Source organism: Phaethon lepturus, unplaced genomic scaffold (genome assembly GCF_000687285.1).
Source record: "Phaethon lepturus isolate BGI_N335 unplaced genomic scaffold, ASM68728v1 scaffold40693, whole genome shotgun sequence".
Taxonomy (NCBI): domain Eukaryota; kingdom Metazoa; phylum Chordata; class Aves; order Phaethontiformes; family Phaethontidae; genus Phaethon; species Phaethon lepturus.
This window is the reverse complement of record NW_010530559.1, coordinates 1,522-12,634: the sequence shown is the minus strand read 5'-3', so window position 1 is coordinate 12,634 and position 11,113 is coordinate 1,522. Positions and strand designations below refer to the sequence as shown.

The 11,113-nt window shown below is 41.1% G+C and overlaps 1 protein-coding gene across 1 annotated transcript in view; it reads right to left on the bottom strand.

Annotated features, from left to right (window-relative positions):
• SH3BP5 (SH3-domain binding protein 5 (BTK-associated)) overlaps window positions 1-10,737 on the bottom strand; it is a 50,905-nt gene extending 40,168 nt beyond the window's left edge. The window contains exons 1-2 of the mRNA XM_010284294.1: window positions 10,679-10,737; window positions 459-587 (exon numbers count right to left, since the gene is read on the bottom strand). The gene's annotated coding sequence lies outside the window, so the exon portion shown is untranslated. The remainder of the gene's footprint in view (window positions 1-458; window positions 588-10,678) is intronic.
• Between the last annotated feature and the right edge of the window lie 376 nt (window positions 10,738-11,113).

Genomic DNA, 11,113 nt, shown 5'->3' with positions numbered 1-11,113 from the left:
TAATCAGTGCCAAAACCTGCAGGTTTCCCCAAGCCTGCCCCACTACAGCCCCCCTCCCAGCAGCTTCCAGTCACAGCCATTTAGCTGCTGAGCATTTTGCTTTAAGAAGAAAAAGCAGATACACAAAATCTACACTGCATTTTCAAATAACTACAACTACTGATAGGAGAGAGCAGGGCTCCGAAAGGCCATTGATAATGAGAGGAGAACAGAACATGTCTTTTGCTACTGATGGTTTGTGTCTGCTGTAGGTGTTCCTGGACTGAAGAACATGTGCCGCTGCGGCTGTGAAGAAACACATTTTTGCCATCAACTCACACGGCTGATGTGCAACTCAAGACATAGACCAGTGTCAGCCAAGTGCACATGCTTAAGATGTTATTAATAGCAGAGAAGCAATGCAAGCAGTATGTGCTCTCCAACTACCAGCACAAGCTTATAAGGCAGAAAGTTCTCACCTGCCTGGCCACCCTCCGAGCTTCCCAATAAGGTTTAGAGTCTTCTACAGCTTTTCCAATCTTCTTTACCAGTTCATCCAGTTTTACTGTTGCTTCAACCAGCACAGAGCGGAACTTCTGGCGTGCATCCTTCAAAACGTTGAAGAAAGGAAAGAAAAGACAAAGAGAGATTAGGGATTTAAAATTTATTTCTACCTGTTTGCTCCTACCTTCAGGTTGCTCTTTAGATGCACACACAAGCTGACACATTCAAAACAGTTACTGCCATTTGGATTAAGCCAGAATTCTTCAGTAGAGGTAATAACAGGAACCCAGAACCACATCCAAAAGCTAGCATCCTGGACACCAAATCCTTGTCTTTCGGAGACAGCTTTCACACTAGGTGTCACCTCTGGCAGGGTTTCTCAGAGAGGAATAGCTTGTAAATTACTCGCTCGGTGAGGAGGCAAACAGCGGCGTAACAAGTTCTGAGAGGGAGTTCAATGGCAAAGACATCTCATACAGACCATACTAGAATGGGGCTAGCAAGCAGGCCAAATCCCCTCCAGCAAATCAGCTGGAATCAGCATCTCCTAAACCCTAGCATGTCACACCCCTAGTACTGTTCCCCCCAGAGACACCATTTCACAATGCAGATGAGGATGGACAGGATCTGCGTTCTGCAGGAAGAACTGGACACCTCCCACATGGTGTATTTTCAAGTCAGTGCCTCCTTCCTTTTATGAACACACCCTGCTCACTTCATAGTAGCAAAAAGCCTCCAGGTCCTCGTGGCAAGACTTCCTGCCTTAAAAAAACATCCTTTCAGCTATGGTTTATATCAACGGGTAAGGATGCCTACTTTCCATTTGATTGTCATTATTTACTACGTTTAAGAAAAGTAAATTCCATCTATTTCCAAACTGGATGAGTTGCCATCTTTACATGATCAGCTGAAACAATTAAAATATTTTCTCTGCTCCACTGGAATTTCCACACCTTTAAGCAAAGTGATTCTGATTTCAATGTCAGCATCCAACACAGACTCTGCAATAATTCCATTGATTTAGAGAGATGCAAATTCAGGCTGGGACCTGGCCCAGGATTTAAGGAGATGAAGAGGAAGGGCCATCTGAGCTCTTGACAAGCCTTGTAATTCTAATTAGAGAGCAGGATTTATGCAGACTGCTGGAGTGACATGTTGATTATCAGGAAGCAGCTGGCTTGAAGAAGTGCTCTAATTCAGGAGGGTTTTGTCATTATTGTTGAGCATTTCTAGAATGCACAACTGTTTATTCATTGGAAGAACTTAAAATATATTGGAACATACCACTGTGCTCTCAGATGTGGTAAAAAACTGTAATAATACATTAGTTTTTACAGAAAAAGCAACATACTTCAGTAAAAGCTGCTTTGCTTCCTTTTTAGTGGTATCTAAAACATATAAGTAATATTTCATAAAACATATTGGTAACATTTCAGTCCAATGCAAATAGCTTTAGATTTTTATGGTACTACAATTTATTCTAAGGAAGTATTCAAATGGGTAACAAGGTCAAAAATGGAGAATTAAATGCACATTAACTTATTATTTTATTAACTCAAATCCAGTCAATCTTATTTCTTAGTGAAAGCCTGAAATGTGTCATTCAAACAATATGTATTGAGTCTGTGACTTTCTCAGTGAGAAGAGTTTGAATATTTCCAGTTATAGTACTGGACAATACATGGTTCACTGCTCAAAATGAGTTTCACAACTAACTGAAATAAGACTGCAAGCATGATGACTATATATTGCAAGAAAAACGTTATGTACTGAAGTATATTTAACAAAAATTTTTTCTCCTACAAGTGCAGGAACAAAATTAAAAACACATTTCTAAATGAGTAAGCCTGAAGGTTTGTTTTTCACCTTCTTTGTGCAAGCTGCATATTAGGACACTAGTTGTAGAAAGCAAATAGTTAAAGAAAAACATAAATTTATACACAGTAAGTAAAAAAAGCCCTAAGCAGTGATTCATGAAAAAATTCGGTTCCCATGTTTGTGATAAGCAGTAGGAACAAAGAAACCGTCACTACCAAATCTGTGCTTAGAGACCTACCTCAAATTTATTCCTGTAATAATTATGTACACTCTTATGCAATGGGAAAAAGAGGACTAGTCTCCACCTGGAGTTTCAAAAAAGAAAAAAAAAACAACAACAACAAACACCAAGGACAAAGTCAAACTAACAGCAACTTCTGCACCCATTAATCTCTCCCCAACTCAGATGAAGCTCATAAAAATTACTAAACTGTAACTAATCCTGCAACTGGCACCTAAGGCACAGGTCTTGCAAATGGTTAAGGACACTTTTATCCACAAGCACAGCCCCACATCACAGACTAGCTGGTTCCACAGAATAGGGAGCTTCAGCTGAAGAATATACTGGTGTGAACTTCCAGTTTATAATTGTCCCCAAAAGATGCCTGCTTCCTATTGTCAGGCTTTATCTGGGTCTGACCATCCTCATTTTTTCCAGTGAAGAATAATGAAAACCAAAACACCCCAGAACTTTACGCCTGTGTCATCCATCACGTGACTTATTTGAAGTGACACTTATTCTCAGACTCCTGACTGTCAGGAACACAAGATGCAGGCTCTGCCACCTTCTGCATGAGAAAATAAGCAGATGCTTGTACTCTGCTGGGATCGGTCCCCCTGCCAGAGGTTCCCAGCCGCCCCCTTCGGACATCGCAACAAGATGCGGAGGTCTCTGAGAAGGTGTAATGCCAAACCCATGCCCACCCCTGCTCTACATGTGCCACCTCTACTCCCCGCTAGCCCCAACTACACTACAAAAGCAAACAGTCCCACACTGTAGATCTACACCGTGTGTGCTCCTCCAGCAACCCAGCCAGCCTCCTCAATCCAAACGGACCCAGCTCTCATGGTCTCGGTGACTGCAGCTCCCACCTGGGAGCTACGGCAACATCTCCCGTGAGCAGGGGCACGGCCCCCTCCTGCAAACATGCAGCCACGCTCGGCGCGTCGGCCCTGCCACGTGCTGACAGAGCATCTGTGGAAGTCATCACACTTGGGACAGTGCAAAATTGCCCTGCCAGGTGCCCCTGGGCAAGTTTAAGTAAGAAATACAGGTGCAGCAGCTATTTTTACTCTTCATGTGAAACTGAGGAGGTCAGAAGCACCAAGGCAACTGCAGCAGGGGCAGTGGGCTCGGCGCATTTGCTAGGAAAGCGCATCTGTAGTTCACGGGAAGGATGGGCCTGTGGTCAAGGCAATAACTTGGGAATCAATTTAATTCCCTCTTCTATGTCCGGCTTCCTGTGTTACTGTCAGTGAGACACTTCGACCAACATGTGAAGTGTTCAAAGCTATAAATCCTCTTAGTGGAGTTTTCTGAAAGAACATTCGCGTCAAAAACTTAGAGGCTCATGAGCAGCGCAGCAGCGCAGTTCACCCATGGTCCCCAGCACGAGGGAAGCCCGACATCTCAGGAAGACAACCACACCACCTTCAGCTTACTCATCAAATCCTCTGGTGTGATGTGCCTCCCTACAAGTGTTACTATTTAACTGTCAAATTCTTTCTTCATTCAGACCTTTACCTAGCACACATGGGTAACAGAGAAAGGAAAAGACAGCAATTCCTGCAACTTGCTGCCGTGAGCAAAACCGAGACAGCACAGTACAGGCCATGCAACTTTTCTAGCACTGTCCTCAATTCCTAGTTCTCTATCTCAGATGATGCTTTCCCGGCAGAATCACTAGTTATTGATAAAAGCAAGTAAGCAGCCTTAGGTACAAACCCTGTGAGTCACACTCGCCATGTCTGGGGCTTGTTTTTTCAAAAAAAGCCACATGGGTTTGTTTTTCTCATCACTGCACTGAATACATACACAGACCAGATAAACTGTAGCAGAAGCAAAGCAAGTGACAAAAGACATCTCAAACACTCAGCCAACATTTGAAAAGCAACGTTTTCCCCCCTACTGGCTCAATCTTCCATGATCATTTTTAAGAAAACCTTGTTACTGATTTTGCAAACAGAAAGGCAATATTGAAAGCTGACTGGCGCACATTTCCAGCATTTTTCTCCCTCTTATTTGCTCAAATGAGATGATGATAAGCCTTTTTAAAGCTGAACAAAAGCCAATTAAGGCACTGCACCCTCAAAGTGTGTTGCAAGGTAAAGAAAAAAAAAAAGTAGCAGTTGAAACTTGTGACTTAAGTTACAGTAGTAATAACTAGACTCTCACTACCTAGGCATTTGTCATACCCATGCTTCAGCAGGCATGGCACTTAGTGCATCACGTGGACAGCTGCAGTTTACTTTTCCACATCGTGTTCTACGGCTGCAAGAGTTCCACTCTCATCAACTTGCTTCCTGGAAATCCTTAGCACTTTTCTCCCAAATTTCACAAGCACAGTTTTAGGGAGCATGCCAGACTTCTACCCCATATATGCTTTTGCTGCAATCGTTCATTATTAAAAGCAGACCTTGTTTCCAGTAGTTTGCTGTTGGGCAGCTATCGGCTACTGCACGAAAAGAGAGACCACACATAACAATAGGCCATCCATACAGCAGCATTTTGGAGAGCCACCCTCAAATGTGGCAAGAAACTAAAATACAATTTTACACTTACACTGCACCTGCTGGAGAATAAAGCATGCTTGTTTTCCTTTCTCATGAGTGATGGTGATGATCTGGTGTTAGATACCAGATGACAGGCAAATAACTATTTCTTCCCATCAAACGAAGTGTGTATTTTCAAATAATTTTCTTTTTAAAATCAACACATCAACTGGGTATGAAGCATCTTGGTACCATCTAAAGCACATCTAAATTTCATTTACAAAGGTTGTTCTATGACCTTTCTGACAATTCGGTGTGCAGAACGTCCAACAACCCATTAAACCAGCCTGGGAGGTACATGGGAAATGAAATTACTGACTGAGACAGGCTTCATCTATTTCCAAGAGGCAGGCAGTATCCATACCTGCCTTCCTCTGCTACAGAGACCTACCAGCTGCAAAAGCTCATTTCCAAGTTAAAATAGCATCAGTCTCAAAAACATCCAAGTGTGAAAGCAGGTAGGCTTCCCAATTACATACACACCAGATAGCTGCACATGCATGTGCTCAGAAATCTACCTCAGAGCATCCAACAGGTTCATGACATTTTTAACCTCTATTTGGTGCCTGAACAGTTCAAGTAAACCAGACTGACTACCAAACCTTAAAAACAAAGTGCAAAGAAGGGGTTAAGTAACATCCCAATTTTTAAGCATGGGGAAAAGTAATCTTCTCCACACAGCTACTAATTTGCCATCTAAGAACAACAAAAATTGGTATTTGGAAGGTGCTTTAACCTCCTGCTTGCAGACAGTTACAGCCTGAGACTACAAATATACTGGTATTTTTTGTACTCTTAGAAGAAGTAAGAGGAAAGCAGACAGGGGAAGGCACTGCATGCTCCTTCCAAAACATTTCTCTGCCTGACCCTTTCTCCCTCCCTTTAGGCTGGAAGCCCATCTCTGCTTCAAGAACATGAATCAAGTAAAGCCCTTTGACTCATCAGGGTGACAAAATCTTTCCAGAGCTAACGCTGAGGAAGAAGCCTTTCCTTACTCATCCATGGATGAAAGCAGAAGGCAAAACAACAAGCAATCCACACGCAGGAGCCATTTCCTATGGAAACAAGTAGATTATAAAGAGACACGGAAAGATTTGTCCTGCTAGTGTTGGACAAATCCATCATGCATGTATATCGCACTGCAAAAAACAGCAGGAACACCAGCCAGTGAGCTGCTTCTCCCTTATCTGGGTACTCTTTTATGGACAATGGAAAATGCTGCACAGGGATGCTGGTAAGGCAGCAGATGGTTCTACAGAGAGACGTTTCCCCGAGCCAAGCAGTTGTGCTCAGAATGAGATTCCCTACCACTGACAGGTCATTCTTCTAAAACTTGAAAGATTGAGGATTTTTTTTTTAAGTCTTTTTTTAAAGTTTTTTTTTTTTAATTCTTATGTGTGACAGGGTCAAAAGCTTGAGCTTTACCCCAAAACCAAGTATTGTAGTGAGGAAGTAAGAGCAACTCTAAATAAAATAGCCCTTCCCCTTCTGAGAGGAGTCCAAATGCTGACAAGGCTTACAAGTGAAAGAGCACCACAGCTGATACACCCCTTTCCTTTGACTCTATCCAACAACAACCCAGGGTGACCTTTAGGATAAATCCAGGACTAAAAGTAACACAAAGTCTTGCAGATCAGGACTAGAGGATCTAGGCAGGCTTACAAGAAGGATCCTAACCAGGCCCTACTTATAACAAGCATGGCTGAAAGCAGCACTGTTCAGCTCAAGTTTTCATGTGCAGTCGTCTCCCCTTAACACGCGTTGGCAAGCTCATAGCTCCAGCAACACAAAACCTCTCTCTAACAAAAACCACATTTGGGATAGCTGGGATTCCACTGGTAATTTTAATGGTATGTGCTGTATTTCCCCTCCCTGCAATGCTGCCAGAGGATCCCTGGGTGAATTTGCTATCAGGAGGCAAAGACGTGTGTGAGTTAGCTGGACAGGCGAGTCATGCACATTTGTTAAGTACATTTGCAACTCCTGATGTGAGTTCAGATGGAGATGCATTTCCAATAAACAGGAAAAAAGCTCAAATAGCAAGGTGCCGCTCTAACTTGCGTTTGGCCAAAACATACTTGTATCTCCACTGCAACATGTTTCCTCCACCTCTTCACAGACACTTTAAACATAAACAGGGATGTTAGCAAAGCCAAGTGTCAAATCCCTCGGAGGACCCTTATCATCCTTTTGCTGTGTCACTAATGCTCAGTGTTGCACTTAATATGAACAGCATTATGGATTTTAAATCAAGCCTAATCAAAGATTCATTAACAGGCAATACATTAACACAACATAAAACTACCAGCCACTCAGTGCCCTTTAGCAGTTCCACAACTCCTGAACAGGCTGTGAGCATCATCAGGTCAGGGTATTTCTCCAGGGTTTAACAGGATAGGTCAAAAGAGCAAAAAATGAGTAATTATATCAAGTAAAAGAATAGATCTAGACAACGTCAACATATCTGTTCAAGTCATGTCATGCTATACATGTAAATCCATCCCTCTCACAGGTGGTTTGGGTGCAGAACTTATTCCAATAGATTAAAAAAGGGCAGGCTGATCAACTTAAAACAGAATTCCCCATTTTATCACCTCTGTGAGCAGCAAGCGCCAATATTTTCTATATCATTCAAACACGGACATGTCTGTGGCTACACCAAGAGAGCATAGTCTCAAAATCCTAGAAACCTCTACTGATTTCAGCCCCATAACATTTCCATCACGTAAAGCAGCTTGTTTACTTCCATTTTGCAGATGCAGACCTGAGGCACAGCGAGAACAAAAGCATGGGGTTTAGAAGCATTTAACACCTACAGCCTTTTTTCCCAGTTAATGGGAACTGGAGACAGTCAGCAGTCCCATTTAGAGCAACTCGTGCAAAGCTACAGGAAGTCCAGAACAGGCTGGCAGTACGCAGATGCCACAAGGTTACTCTTCCTGCTTATCAGAGTTCATCAAGTCACAAAAACATGGGTGTCTTTTTCTGAACTTCCTTCAAAGGAATATACCTTCTACTCAAATGCTCCCATTGCTTTTCCAGATCATTCTGGGCAAAAATTCAACAGTGGGAACGTGTGGACCACAACATCATGCTACAGGAAGCTGGAAATCAGCATCTTGTGCTGTAAATAGCCTAATGACACTGCCTATGTTCCCATTAAAGTCAACTGTGATCAGCTCTTGGATAGATTAAGAAAATAGTAACAGAAGAATAAACATAACTCCATCGTTTGGTTAAAAAAAAAAATCCATATCTTTCTTCTAATGAAATATCTTGCAATAGCAGCAACACCACAAACTAGGAAGGAGTAGCAAGAGGGACCCAAAGCAACTAAGAACAGCAAAAATAGCAAATCTTCAAAGGCAAATTCAGCGTGGCTCTCCCAGAAGCCCACTTTTTCAGCAGCATTCGAGGATTTTGGAAGGCTTTGAAGCAGGATGATCCCAGTTCTAAACTCCCCCTTCCAAACTCTGGATTTATCCTATCAGGCTACTTGGCAAAGCTTTCTTTTCTTGGATTTTATTCTAACCACAAGTGTTGGGTTGTTTGGGTTTTTTAATCTTTCTTCCAGAAAGATCTTAAGTCCATTTAAAATGCATTTATCAATATGTACATAAATTAAGCCTTGCTTACATCATTCAACTGCATTTGTCCTCAAAATTTAAGCAGATCAAAAGTAATGAAAATTTTTCCAGATTAAAAATTACGCAGTTGCGTGACACCACACACTGGCTTCAATCCAGTAAGACTTTCAGATGAAAAGCAAAGAGGAAACATTCCTGAAAGCACACTGTTGATGATGTTTCAAATTAATTCCATCAAATGCTGCTTACAGTACTACAGACCGACCTGCAGTAAACATTTAATGACACAGAGGTAGAAAGCATCACACAATCATTCTCTGCACTATCTGACACCTAGTATTTCTTAGGCTAAGTAAGGTAAGCAACAATGTTAAGAGCAAGCTAATGTGGAAACACTGCTCTTTTATTTACAACGATCTATCCCCAAGCCTTTCGGCCTTTAGAGCTCAGCATGTGTCACACACACAGTAGCTACAAATCTCCAGGCTCTGCAAACACTTGAACACACGAATAATTTTAATCAAGCAGTAAAATCCCATCTTGAGTCATTGGGACTTACTTCACGAGTATGCATTTGCGTTATTATTACTATTCTATCTGCTTCATAATCTGTCCTCAGTGCAAGGTTATGACAAGATTAATGAAATCCAGGCAACTATCCGTAGCGCCATCTTTCAATTTCAGTACCTCAGCATGAAATAAGGAGACTGAAAAGATGTATATAATGATTTTTTTTAAATATATGTATATAAAGAGTCCTGAAGTCCATTTAATTGGTACTGTTGCAGACTAGCATACTGATTTTTAAAGTTCACTCGTAATATTTAAATCAAGCTAGTGACACTGAACAGTTTTCACAACTGAAATATAGTTTAATTTTGCGTAACAAATAGTCCCCCGTTCCACTACGTTTATTTGCCAATAAATTCATGATCTACATGCCACAAAGCACAGAAAATGCAAAGAAGTAGGGACAAGAAAATAGCCACATGACAAGGCTGCTTTGTTTCCAAAGAAGTTCACAACTCTATATTCTGTTTGGTGCATACAGTGGATACTCCAATATTTTAAAATAATACCAGGAACCAACCCATGTTCCAGGTACCCATGTCATGAAAACACACACACAAGGAAGGAAAAAAAAAAAAAAAAAAAAATCTAACACAGACTTTGACATTTTGAAGATGCAGAATAGAAATCTATAGATATACTTTTAAAGTATGTTCATCACTGCAATCTCAACATGTTTTGATACAGTATTCAAAATATTGTAATGTTATCAAAATTATTTAGGATGTAAAGCAGCATTTTATGCCAGTTTTCCTTTAGCAGCATATTCACCTCACACTTCTACTGGCTTTATCTTCTTTGTTTTGCAGCTAACAAAAGAAAATTTAGACACACAAGAAGGAATAGTTTGTTTTGATTTCTTATTAGATCAATAATGCTGAGCCTTCCAGAATAACTACCAAGTAACTGAAGCTCAAATATAGGGCTTTAGAAACAATTTCTTCAGAGCTTTCTATTAGATTCAACTTCAACTTTCCTTCATTACTTTCCTTACTCAGAAAATAATGACAAAAAAAGCAAAACTAACAGGCTAAAAAAAATAGCCACCAAGGAAGAGATCCTGGCAGGTAATTGTATGGCAAAGACCTCTTAACCACATAAACTTCTACTGTCTATAATCACAAGAACACAAACCAAACCCAGTGACTTTTAAAAACAGAACTCATTAAGTTTAGTTTGAAAACCTAAAAATGGGGTTTGGTGGGGCAGGGGGAGTGGTGGTGTTTCTCCACACAGGGTTTTTACACTGTCAGCATCCCTCTACCTTCTCCTTTTCTGTTCCAGCCGTTAGCTCAATTCACACCTTCAAAAAAATCACCACCAGACTCTTGCTGCCAAATTACCATTCAGGATGGCACAACTCAGGAGGTAACCTACTCAAAAATACTGTTCTGTTGCTCACAAAATCCAACGTGCACAAAAGGAAAACACAAGGATGAATTCTGTACCTCCAGCTCCGTCTCTCTCCGATTGATATCATCTGTAGATTGATTTAGTTTTTCAAGCTCCCCCTAGAAAGAAAGAAAGAAAAGTCAAACACATGTTAAGAAATCGGGGGAAAAAAGCGTTTGAGAAGGCTCATTCAGCATCCCCATGGAAAGCTCATAAGGCCTGTGGCTTACAAATTCAGTGAAAAGGGGAAACCTTGAGACATTTAGAATAACTTTGCCACTCATCTTCTATTTTGCTACTTACAAGAAAAATAATCAGACAAGCTCTGTAGTTTTATTTTAAGGGAGTACATTTCCTGTTCTGGCTTATTGCTCTCTATTAAAAATAAACATAAGGTACAGTAAGTTCTGTCTTGTTAATCAATATAGTCAGTATCTGCTAGTTTCCAGTGAGATACACCCCCCCCCAAAGGATTAGCATAAAGTTAGTAC